Below are 14,018 nucleotides of genomic sequence, written 5' to 3' on the forward strand. Positions count from 1 at the left end.
TGGAATCACTCAAATGGGAGGATTTCCCATTTGGAGATGAAACGATGGATGTATTTGAAAAATAGTTTTTGTATGAGCACTTTCAATGAGCTCAAAGGATTGATATAGATGACCCCAAAGAAATTGTTTTTCCAGACGACGTCTACCTCTTTGAAAGTGGATGACTTAGAAAATAAATATCTAAATTTACTGAAAGAGGAAGACGAACGGTTTTTAATAAATGTTGCCAATAGCTTAGATATTTAAATAAATATTGTATAAAAATAAAATAAACTTAATAAAATAAAAATATTTAAAATTCAAATATAAAAATCGCTCCCCGCTCCCAGCTCCCAGCTCACAGCTTCTAGCACACTGCTAGACCTAGCCTAAGAAACCTTAGCTTGTCCGGTATACAAAAAGTGTGTGCAAGAAACTAGTTAATTATAATATGTGTATGTGATGCCGCTAATGATCGGATCGGCAGTTGACAAGGTTCGACACCGAACGCTTCAACCGGACTTGCTTGGATTTAACCCGATCCAATTCATCTGTCCCCGGGTTTTGCTCGACGACGCGCCCCAGTAGCCATTGCGACGGTGGAAAACGGTCGTCCTTGATGACGACGATGAGGTCGTCAAGCTAAAGTCCGCTGTGAGAGGGCAAAGCGGCCGCGAGTTGAGACATGCTTCTATGAGCACCGTAGCCAACTCCTCATAGGTGAGCCGTCGATCCGCAATAACCCTCTACAGGTGATGTTTCATCGACTTCACGTTAGCCGCCCACAGCCCGCCGAAATTGGGCGACTGAGGAGGATTGAAGTGCCATGTTGTCCGTTGTGCTTACCGTAGAACTTCTTCATTAGATTGTCTGCCCCAACAAAGTTGGCTCCGGTGTCACTGTAGAGGTGCTGAACCATCCCTCTCCCGGGACCGCGTGGAGAACTCGTACTTTGGCCGCCTTCGTCTCTAGTGCGGCATCGTTGGTGTCGACCTGCTCGAACTCCATAGAAGGCCAGTCACTCGGACTGCGTGTAAGCCACTCAGGGCCTCGCCACCACAAGCCAAAGCCCTTCAATTGACCCGTAAACAGTCCCCTTGTCGCACAGTCTGCTGGATTCTCAGCCGTGCCCTCATGCCTCCATTGCAAGAGCGAAGAATGATCCAGAATGAACGCGACCGTGTTGGCCACGAACGTCTTTCACCTAGTGATGTCTCCGTAAAGCCAGTGTAAAAGGATTGTGGTATCCGTCCAGTGAAAAGATTTGATGGGTAGGTCGCTTCGGCACTTAGCCAAGGTCAAGGTACAGTCAAGGGCCTTGTGGGAGACACCCTTGACTTCAAGGCCATCAGTGAGCTATAGAATGCTCCGTCCACGCACTCGAGTCTTAGGTAGACAGTGGCCGCATAAGATGTCGATGAACCATCGCAGAACGCGTGAAACTGAGCTGACACTATGCTTCCAGGGGAATAATGAATCCATCGGTCTATGCTTATATCGTCAATCCTCAACAACTACGAGGGCGTCAGGAACCTCGTCGTCCCACTCCAGCGCCGACTGAGTGCCATCTGGATGCAATTTCTTTGCCATGGTTACCTCCTTCAAGATCAGCTTTCCCACGATGATGATTGGTGCGATGAGACCCAGTGGATCGAACAGCTATGCTCGATAAAATCATCCGTTTGGTGAACCTATCTGGAATCTCAAAATTGACTTGAAACTTAAAACAGTCCTTATTCGGGAGCCAATACATCCCTAACGCCTTGACAGGATCCGTAATGTCCCAGATTAAAGGAGCCCGGCTGCACTGATGCTCCGCAGGAATCGAGAGCAAGAGATTGGACTCGTTGCTAGACCATTTCCGCGACTCTATGCACTCGGATTTTATCGCCCCCGATACTTGTGTCCGCTTATCCCTTGCCTCCTCCAACGTGTGACCTCCGATAAGAATGTCATCCACATATATTTCGCTCATCAACACCTCTTCCGCCTTGGGAAACGAACGCCGCTCGTCTTTCGCCAACTGCTGGCTGACCCTGATACCCGTGAATGGTGCGGACGCCGTACCAAAGGTTAACGTTGACAACGCGAAAACGTTGATCTACCCATCCGCCGCCCGCCATAAAATCCGCTGGTATTGGGCGTCTTCCGGATGAACATCTATACAACGATACATCTTCTGGATATCCGCTGCAAAAACGAAACGATATTTCCGCCAATTCAGTATGACGTGCGGCATGTCGTTCTGAAGAGCTGGCCCAGTCCGCAACACGTAGTTTAGAGATCTTCCGTTGCTAGTCCTTGCAGAGGCGTCGAAAACGATTCTTTGCTTAAGCGACTGCGGTTCCTTCTTAAGGACCGCATGATGCGGCAGCACGCAGGAAGCCACATGCCTACCCGTAGAAGTACGCATCAGCAAACTGCTTTCACTGCCCACCGCCGGCGCTATCTGCTTGAGGGCAAAGTACTCCTCGATCTCCTCGACATATTTGCTCCACCGCTCCGGACTGCTCGACAGACGCCGTTCCAACTGCAAAAACCTATTCAGCGCCATCTGATGCGATCTTCCCAGAACCATAGTTGGATCAATGTAAGTTTTGAAGGGCAACCGTACCACTTAACGGCCATCCGATCGCCGAATATGTGTCTTCTGAAAGAAGGCTTCGCACCAGAGGTCCCCCTCCGATGTGAGAGAACGGTCCGGAACGGTCTCCACCTCGCAGAAACGCTTGAGCAAAGCCTCGGTGTCCAAGAGCACCCGATGACACCGAACCTGGGTCGCTTCCCGCACTCCGTCCGCCAAACCAGATAGGATCTGAGCTATAGGCTCGCCGGGCAGCCCGATCCTGGTGTCCGGCAACATGATTTGCGCCAACAAGTCCACACCCAAGATGAGGTCGACTCGCTTCGATCGTGAGAAGTTCGGATCCGCCAGCGGGAGCCCTCGTATATGGTCCCAACGCTGAGGCATGAAGCTACGACAAGGAAGACAGGAAGTAACCGAATTGAGGACATACCCGGAGTCAACGTCTACTGAAAAGTCAGGGTTAACATTACTACGGATTAAAAAATTGACAGTATACTTGCACCGACGACCGCCCTCAAGACCCATCCCAAAAATATGTTCGGGTGCCAGATCGCTTCAGATGCAAGGACTGTACCACGTGCTCCGAGACAATGGTTACCTCCGATGGTCCGGGGTTCTAGTCTGTCGTTTGCTGTCTGCGCTATTTAGATACGCTCTCCTTGCCTGCAGGTCCACTAGGAGTCGGCGCCACAGGCTGGACCGGATGCGGCGGCACACCGCTCGGCGACTGGCTATGAGCCATAACAGGGAAATGGAATGTGACGACGCTGCCCACCAACTTGACAGCCTTTATTACTCGTGCAGCGCGAAAGGGCATGCGCCTTACTTAGACAATTGATACTTAATTTAGCCCTGTTTACTGTGTCGTTCCTCTGGTAGCAGTCTATGGCCAAAATCGTTGAGCAACGACGCAGGATATGGTCGCCGTCATAGTGGTAACAGGCGCTGCTAGGGCGCCTAGCGTGCTCCTGTGGACTGTGTACTCGCACTCGTTTGTTAGGGTCTGTGGATCCTGGGCCAGCAACGGAGTCGAACGCCGAGCTACGGTTCTCAATCGCGTTCATTATAACTAGCCGATCGTTTAAAAATGATTCCAACTTTCTGCAAGATGGAACTGGCACATCTTTCCTGATGGTGCTCCCAAGCGTTATGGGTCTCCTTGGGTAGCCTCAATGCTACGTAGTGTGCCAGCCAGTGCTGCAATTCCCCGTCCAAGGCTTGAAAGCGGCGGAATCCAGCCAGACAAACATTGACCGTGCTTAACACCGACCGTATTACTCTGTGTTGGCCTTCTGTAGCCTATGTAACTCGTAGACGGCATTCTTGTGGTGAGCGAAAACGAGGAGAGGATAGTTGTACCTCTTGATCATCAATTCCCAAGCCACCGAATAGTTCCCTTCCGTGAGTTGCATCTGACGGATGTCATTATCGCGGTCCCTCGGCAGCGACTCCTTGAGAATGAGCAACTTCTGCACACTACTCAGATTGGCATTGTTGTGGATTAGGCTCGTGAAGGAGTCATAATAGCCTGGCCAATCGAAACACCCGCCAGAGAACTTCGAAACAGACATGTGGTGCATGTTCAGCCGCACTTTCGCATCGGCGCCCTCAGACACTGGCGGCGGAGTCGCACGAGCTTCTGGTCCAAGTTTGTCCAAATACTCCGCGAAAGCGTAATAGGCATCAATGTACCGCTCCTCGAACTCCGACTGGAAATCCTTCGTGGCCGACACAGAAAATCCTTCCTGGTTCACGATCACTGAATCCTTCTCCCCAAACGCGCTTCGTAACTCCTCAACTTGTTTCAGCCGTTTCTTCAGGTAAGTCCTCGTTTTCCTCGATTGCGAATCCTTTTTAAAATTTTGCAACAGGGATTTCATGGACTGAAATCGATTCGCCTGCAAGTTAACCAATTGCTCCAAAGTAGGAGCATCCAATCCGGCATTCATGTTGATCATGTTGGTGTAAAACCGAACTTCGAACTCACCACCCCAAATAATAATTTAATAGAAAAACTCAGTAACTCAAGTTATGTATACCAGAATCTATCCCAAGACGAAGCGAAGATCAACGACCGTCTCCAAAGTTCAAATAACTGTCGTCTTGCGCCTATGTTCGCCGTTCTCCTTTTCCGTGATTCGCAGAGGCGTTGGCTTGTAGTCCTGGTGCTGCTGCGATTCCGTTATGCACAAGAATCCAGCTCAAAAGAAGCGAAGAAAACGTCCAGAAAGGTCCAGAAAATTCCGTAGCTGCGTCTATGTATCGCGATTTTCTTTTCTTTCTACTTTTCGCGGAATGCAGAGCCGACTTGCAAACCTAACGCAGTTGCGATCTAACGCCGCTCATTTACACAGAATTAAGAATTTTCGATTATGTTTGCGATTGCAGCTCCCCTCATGGGCCACCATGTTAAGTTGTGTCCCCTTGTATTTGACTAGCAAGGGGTCATTGTAAGAGGGGTTCCCAGGCAATGCAAAACACTATAAGATAAATTCACAAAATTCACGTTTATTAATATATATGTACGTATGTTAATAGCGTCCCGCGTTAGATGCGACGTGCGTGTTCTCTCGCTTGCCGAAGACGACTAACTATGCCCTCTTCCTGCTTTTGTTCTCGCGATCCCACGCATCGTCACAAAGTGCGAGAGCGATCAGCGTATCAGCTTCTTCACACTCAAGTAGTTTGGAAATAATAAGGAGAAGTCGCACATAGTAATAATTTTGTACAACTCTATAAAACTGTTTGAGAAACAATTTAATTTTATTCGAATACATAGAGTACATCCAAGACTTTAAGTTTTAAAAATGATTCAGGCGGTAACTGCTTGGCAAATTTATTATAAAATTTTCAAGTTTTCTTCTTCTTTTCTACCCTGACATACGTGTGCAAGCCAGCCTTCCCTTCCCTCATTCAGAATAAGTAAGAGAACATTTTTTTTTCATTTCACATAATACATTTATTTATTAATTATTGATACAATGAAAGTCAACACAATGAAAGTCCAGTCTCGAATCGGTGTTACAAAATGAAAAGTGTTCATCATATTTCATTGTTTTTAGATCTTGTGGACCTTGATTCACGGACATAATTTTGTTTTTAAGAAGGTATTGGAAATGATTTTCAAATATCTTCCCATTGAACTGTAGAAAAAATTTATCAATTTCTTCAAGAAATTTCATTATTTATCGAAATATTTTTTTTGTGAAACAGGTCTTGTGACAAGTGGTCTCAACTTCAAAAATTTCACATAATACGTTTATTTATTAATTATTGATACAATGAAATTATTTTTCTAGCTCCATTCCTTTGATTTACATAGAAGAGGCATGTTTCCAGTCTCGAATCGGTCATTCAGAATGTAAAGTGTTCCCCTATTTTAGTTACTTGGTGTCTTCAGTTCAGTTGAAATTCTCACGTTAATAGGGCCAGATTTTACGATTTCATTTAATATGATAGATCAATTACGATAATTGGAGCTTTCATTTCTAATTCCGTTGGTGTTAAAAATGGCTGTGACTTGTAATACCGACAAATCTATCAATCTCTCATCCATTTATTTCGCACTTGATTTCATCCAAATAGCAAGCCATACAATTATTTTTTAAAAAAGTGGCAACGTTATCAGTTGTAGGTCCGCCTGCTGTATCTTTTCTAATAATTCCTTGAAAGTTGAAGTAACTTTCATAAGGGGGCACATACAAGTCTTGATTTTGGATAAAAATTCGAATTTCATCGTTTGGTACGAGTAGGTATGAAACTCTTTTTTCGAAATACTCTTATCTGAGTAAACTTTTTTTCGAACATTTAAAATTTCGTTCATTGTTTTCTTTCAGTATACTTTTATTAATTTTTAACTTTGAAGCCTAGAGACTTTAAAAATAATTTATTTCTTAAAGTAAGTGAACTTCTTTTTAGAGTAGCTTCTCTTTCTATAGCTTACAATTACTTGAAAGACATAATGAAATCTGTTGTTAAACTGTGGAAATGTTTTTTTAGTCTACTTTTATAAATCTAATAACTTTTTAAATCAAAATAAACTGAATGAATTCTGATGGAAGTTGTTTATCCCCGGCTGACGGGGACGGCACCCGGCTGACCCTGGCCTGACTGAAGCCAATATCCCGGCCCGTGATTAGCATCCTTACAGATGGCGCCCGAACAGGGAATAGGCAGGAAAATTCAAGGATGATTCCACCCTTCGTGGCGGAAAGAAGAATTAGGTGAAAATTTGAGCTTACGAACGAAAAGCTAGGGGACCACGCACGTTTTTTTTTAACGGGGCGAAGCAGAACAGGAGACAGAGTTAGAGAGAGAAATAGAGTAACCCCGAGGAAATGTCGACGCACACGACACGAAATAAAGGCAAGCAAGTACAGTCACACGCAGAGTCAAAATACGCACAAGCACTCGAGCACGTAAACGCGAGAGAAACAGAACAAGGAGGAGAGAGAGAGAGAGCCGCAGAACCTAAGCCACGTCGACGCCGCAGCTTGCATCCACGCCGTCAGATATCTACTTCCCGTTTCCCTTTCGCACAACTGGTTTCTTACCGAGTAGGATGCCCGATGCCGGCAGAACCGAGGATATATAAGCCGCCACCGACACACAGTCAGGAGCAATCAGTCACCAGAGTCTAGAGGGACACCATCGATCAGCAACCTCAAGCAACAAGGACACTCCTGCACCCTAGCCAGGACCACCAAGAATATACATTCTCCCAGGAATCAACACATCGCTGCTCCTGCACTCTAGCCAGGACTATCAAGGATACACATCCCCCCAGGAATCAGCACATCGCCGCTCCTGCACTCTAGCCAGGACCATCAAGGATACACATCCTCCCAGGAATCAACATATCGCCGCTCCTGCACACTAGCTAGGACCACCAAGGATACACAGGCAGACCACACACCGACGACTACATGGGAGTCTCCTGGATTTCCTACAGGACGAAGGACGAACTCGAGGCTACCGGTACGGTTGACGAGGAGCGGGCCCGACTGTACGCGTTCGCCAGACAAACAGAATACTCCGAGGATACCCTGATCCGGCTCGGAGAAATGGAACGCAAGTACGGAAACGCCCCCTCCGGAGACACTAAGCCACCATCGCCGCTACCGCACTACCACGAAAAGGGACCATCTGTCCCACGCTATCATCGTCCTCCTGACTGGCCGAGCGGAAAGTAGGTTCCGAGCCAGTGATCTGCAGGGACGGACCTGAGCCGAAGTTCTTCGGGGCCAAAGTTCTTCAAGAAGTACCTAGTAGATCTTTGCCTTCAGATGCGCCGCGCTGGATTCTCACCAGAGCAGGAATTGGAACGGGTCTACGGGAGCTCACGCACCTGGTGGTCAACTTCGAAGTTGCCCGCAGCCGCGAAGGCCGAACCGTTCTTGGATACCCATCAGCAATCCCAGACGCCGGGTATCCATCCCACAGCAGAGTCGCATGAACCAGGGCGAACCCTGCCCCTACACCGCAGGTGCCACACCCTAGGCACGCGACCAACGTCGCCGCCAGCCGAGAGGCCGGGGAACACCCCAACCAAGGAGCCACGCCCACCAGGTCAATCGACCCCAGCACCACCTGCCGAAACTGCGGCCAGACTGGTTACTACGCCACGGAATTCCGAAACCAGCGAATCATGTTCTGTTGGGACTGGGAACGCCTGGCGAAACAACTCAACGGGGAAAGGAATCGCCGCGCCGTGCGGACAAAAGTGAAGTTAGCCGACGGATCCGGTAGAGATCACACAGGCCCTGCGAACCATGATCCAGTTGGGAGAAGCCCAGGTCAGCGTCTCCGCTCTGATCATGGCGGACGTGCTGGACGACGTTCTGCTCGGCATGGCCTTTCTGTGCTACGGCGGGCCTGACCCTCAAGCTCCAACCCCCTACTTCAGCTCGACTATAAGGCGCATACATCAGCCGCCTCACGGGCGCACACATCAGCCGCCTCACAGGCGCACCCAGAAGCCGTCTCCCAGGCGCACACACCCGTCGCCGCACAAGCGCATACACCAGCCGCCTTACAGGCGAATGCATGGGCCTCGGAGTGGGTATCACCCCGGACAAATGCGAGGGGAAAAGCGCTACTTGAGAGCTTCGCCGCACTTGACCTAGTTCTGCTTCACTCCGGTATGAAACCGACCTTCTCCAGAGCCGGCACCAATTCCATCATTGACCTCACATTTGTGAGCGCTGGATTGGCACTGGGCTGGAGCTGGGAGGTTTGTGACATCTACATGGGTAGTGACCATGCAGCAATCATCTGCACGATAAAGTCTAGAAATAGCCCAACACGAGTTCCAAAAACCGTGTCAGGGTACAAAGTAGAAACGCTAGACGCGGAGATGATATAGATGTTGTTCGAGGACCTCTCTACAAGCGGCTCGGCTGAAGAAAGGGCAAACCACATAACGGACTACACCAGGCTAGGCTGCGACGCATCTATGCAGAAAAAGAGGAAAAACCCTTCAAAAAAGAAGACCCGCATACTGGTGGAATCGAGACATTGCGGAAGTCAGGAAGGAATGCCACAGGGCAAGACGTGCTTATCAACGATCAAGAGGAAGGCCCGAATTTGAGACACTACAGATTGATTACAGGGAAAGAAGACGAGCCCTGGAAAACGCAATAAAAGAGAGCAAACGTAGGTGCTTTAACAGAATATGTACGGCTTCCGGTATACAGCAGGCCACCGCCGACATGCCCAGCCAGTCTAAAAAGGATAGTGGAAACACTCATCCCTGTGCAAGAGAGCACGGCGCGAACGTCACCTACCGTGAATATAGCGAGCGAGATTTGAGCAGAAGGGTTGGGAGGACGCCAGCCGTTTGTAACCTGGTGGAAATTATGCTTGAATCTGAAGTCCGGTTACAGCGGACCGTAAGCAACATGGACACAATAGTACTCAAAAAACTGCGCATCGCAGAAAGGATAGAATCCTAGAGAGCCCTAGGGGTATTCCCCCTCGGCGATGTTATACCTAACGGCAGTACCGCCGTGGAAGCGGGGAGGGGGTGGAGTTTTTACTGGGTTAGAGTGCCAAACTTCGGCAAGCCCTGGATAGGAAAGTTCCTGGAGCGAGAGTTGACCCGTTTCGCTACCATCGTAGACGTCTCCCACATCGCCGAGCACACGATCGTGATGCACAACGATCGCTCCATCAAGCAACGCTATCATCCACGAAACCCCGCGATGAGAGCCATCATCGACCGACAGATCGACGAGCTTCTCCGGGACGGACGCATAGAGCCTTCTAAGAGCCCCCATAGCACGCCGATAGTCATCGCAGCAAAAAAGAACGGAGAGGTCAGGAACGAGAAGTAGAAACGAGAATTCAATTCCCGACGCCTACCCGCCGCCGCGTATCCACCACATCCTGGAACGGCTACGAAATGCTCGCTATATATCAACGTTGGACCTGAAGAACGGGTACTGGCATTCACAGTCCCGGGCCGCTGGCTGTTCCACTGGAAGGTAATGCCCTTCGGGCTACACTTGGCCCCTGCCACCTTTCAACGGGCACTGGATACCGTCATCGGCCCCGAAATGGAGCCACACGCCTTCGCCTACCTGGCCTACCGACATCATCGTCGTCGGGTCCACACTCTCCGAGCACGTGCGGAACTAACGAGAGGTTTTCCGACGGCTCCGAGAAGCCAACCTCCGGCTCAATCGGGATAAATGCCAGATTTTCCAGCGGAGCTTTAAATATCTTAGCCACGTGGTCGCTGCCATCCGGGAATTGATTCCGCCCGCGAACGTGAAGGAGCTTCGCCGATGCCTCGACCTTTCGTGCCGAACTTCGCGGACGTGGTCGAGCCAATGACTTCGCTGCTTAAAAGGATCGAAAACGGGAATGTACGGAGAAGCAGGAGCAGGCGTTCCAGCGGCTGAAGGATCTACTCACAGAGGCCCCGGTTCGTGCATGCCCGTATATTGAGGAGAAATTCGTTCTCCAGACGGACGTAAGCGACTACGGGGTTCGAGCCGTACTCACCCAGAGTATGGACCAGGAGGAACACGTAATCGCTTACGCCAGCCGCCGGCTAAATACCGTACCTAGCTTAACTATTCCGTTACGGAAAAGGAATGCCTGGCGATAGTGTGGGCCATCCGCAAGATGCGCTGCTACCTCGAAGGGTACCACGACCGCGTGGGTACTCACGACCGCGCAAGAGTTTTGACGGAATGCTACGACCATCCCACTGCCGGACACCTGGGCGTGCGGTAAACGAGCACGAGGTGGTAGCCAAGTACGTGCGACGATGACAAAAATTCAAGGTAAGCCAAGAGAAACCGGCCGAGAAGATGTTCACGTGACAGGTCGACGAACCCTTCCGAGTATAATGCACGGACCTCCCGCGTTCCGTGCCGTACCTCGAACGGGCATTTCGGGAACGCATTCTGAGCCGTTTCGAAGTCCCCAGGACTCTGGTCTATGAAAACGGGACAGAGTTCACCAGCAGGGACTTCCGTGCATTTTGCAAGTCTCTGGGAATTGAACTGCAGTATACCGCGCCGTACACGCCGCGCCATAACCCTAGGGAGGGGGCGAACAGGACGGTAAAGACGATGATCGCGCATTATCTGGGAGATGCACCTTAGACCAGTTGGGACCAACGTGTACTGCAGTGTGTCGGACACAGCAGGATTCAGCCCCGCCTTTCTGGTCCAAGGCCGGAAGACACGGCTACCAAACGCACTTTACGACAAAGTCACCCCAGGAAGAGGAACAGCCTTGATTTCCCCTGATTTCGATAAAGACGGCGCCAATCGAGCATTCGTGATCGTCCCCCAAAACGGTAACAGAAGTTCGGACCACAACAATGGCTGGAGACCACCGCGAACGGCACTGCCACCACAGGCATACTCGACGTCACCACCACCGGCACGGGCGCGACCGACATGCCGTCCGGCACCCCTCGGAGGACAACTACGCCATTGTCCCAACGGGAGCAATTCCCGCCCTCGAGGGCCTCCCCAGGCCCACGACCACGATCGGCCACCGGCGAGACATTATCTCCAGCCATCAGTCCTGCGTGGTGCGGGGGGCTCAAGTTGGAGGAAATGATGGCCTCTTTCTTCGAGGCAGGAGAGGAGGCGGATCTTGACGAGTTGCAGCTGGAAATAGGGTCGCCCCCACCACCGCGGCCGGAGGCCACCACGCCAACTCCCATAGGCTCGCTGGGCGCGGTCTACGAGGACGTGTCCGACGTAGAAGTCCTGGAGTTGAGCTCGGATGACGAGTAGCGACGGGAGCCGACAGCGATCGTCATCTCGGTCGAGGAGGAGAGCGGTCTGGAGAACGAGGCTCCGCCGGGGACACCGACCACGTGAGAGGAGACCCCGCCACCCCCGTATACGGAACTTTTCGGGCCCGGCACGTACCCGGAAGAAACAACGGGTCGACCAGCATCAGCCGGGGCCACCACCGCCGTCGACGGGACGGCGCAGGCCACCGGCGCCGCTGCCTCGGGGCAACTCGCCTCCGCCGGAGACACCAACCTCGACCCTGCTAGCATAACCAAGATCGACACACCAGCAGACGAGCAGGCTGCCCGTTTAAGAGCGCGCACGGGCAACGGGGCACTTCAGCAGCTCCCGGCAGCGTGCAGCCGTGCGATCCGCCGCCCGTACCCTACTACCCAGTCACGGGAATATCCTCCCTCGTAGTCTGGGCACCGGCACCCAGTTGTCGGGGCCGAACAACCGATTCCCGGGTGACGGGATCGACCGCCCACGGAACCCCGACTCCTCCCTGAAGCCCACATCACACACCATTTCGCGTCCTTTTCCAGCGTGTCTCAGTACTTTACAAATATTTCTGTAGGGGCACCTGGGCTGACTGAACCCTATATCCCGTCCCGTGATTAGCATCCTTACAACCTTCTCATGAACTTGTTAACGAAAATAAAAATCAGAAATTTTTAAAACTAAATGCGAGAGCCAAGGTCGAACGAATTATGGCAAAATAAAAAGTATGAGAATGACATGACAGATACTATCATTAGCACAAAGCACATTCTTATATAACCTATTTGTTGATATTTTTTTTGCCCTTGATCTAAACATTGTCCTACTACCTAATAGTGGAGTTCCGGTTCCTAACAACCTTTTCATGAACTTGAATAGTGGATTAATAGTGAGTTTCTCCAATTTAAATTTCCCTTTGGAAATAAAATGTGTGTAAACATTTTTAAAGAATAATCAATTCATGAGTAAAAACATCTTTAAGTATAATGAAGAGACCAAGCAAATAATCGGACCACTTTTTCAATCGGAGATTGAGAAACCATATCATATAAACTTGCTGTTTCTGGAAGATGGAGGAAGTGGATATTACATGTTCATTAAAAATATTTCAAGGTTTGTATCATACAGTATAATATAAATAAATATATAACATACTAAATAAAATATTCATTGTTATTCTATAGATTATTAACAATACAAAAGGGGTCTCAGAAGAGATCACAATGGTTTTGTATTGTTTGTCAGAATTTCTCTGGATCTGCGGATGCTGCTCTAAGACATAAGACTGTTTGTAGCGGATATGTGACCAGGCTACCGGAATTACACAAACGATCTCTAGTGTTTATACAAGACCGCAAGCAGCTTGAGGTTCCGTTCGTCGTTTACGCTGACTTTGAATGTGTACTGGAGCCGAGAAATATTGAATTAAGCTCAAAATTATTCAATTCAAACTCTCATATACCTGTAGCTTATGCTTATTGTATTAATTGTGCTTTGAATCTCAACTAGATAAATTTGAAATAAAAACAGGTAGTAACGGAGGATTAAATTTTGTAGACTGTCAAACTTTTACAAGAGTACAAGATTTTTCAAAACTGAATGATGAGTACTTGTATAAGATTAATCCAATCATAATGACTCCAGAATATGAGATTGAATTCCAGGATTCATTAAATTTTTATATTTGATATAGATGATAGAGTTAGAGACCATTGTCATTTATCAGGTTTGTTTAGGGTACTATGTAAATTCATAGCAGTGTTTTTCCAAAATTTTTATAAATATGACTGTCAATTATTTATTGAAGACTTTGCTCAAATTCCCGGTAGTATTACTGCAATTCCAGTAGATAAGGAACAATATATTTCGGTGTCCGAAACCATAAAACTTAAAATGGAAACAATTTTGAAATTCGATTTCTTGACACATTCAGATTTATGCCATCAAGTTTAGATACCCTTACTAACTTAATTAATGACCAATTAAATAGTGTAAAAGCATTCTTTAAAAACGAAAAAAAATTCAGACTTATGCGAAAAAAGGGTATCTTTCCTTAAGAATATTTAGATTCAGTTAGTAGACTTGAAGAAACTTCCCTAGCATCAACAACATCATACTATAGTAACTTGACGGAAAAGGAATGCTCTCAAGATGATTATAAACACCCACATACTGTATGGCCACAATTT

Source organism: Drosophila eugracilis, unplaced genomic scaffold, assembly GCF_018153835.1.
Source record: "Drosophila eugracilis isolate 14026-0451.02 unplaced genomic scaffold, ASM1815383v1 contig_1284, whole genome shotgun sequence".
NCBI lineage: Eukaryota > Metazoa > Arthropoda > Insecta > Diptera > Drosophilidae > Drosophila > Drosophila eugracilis.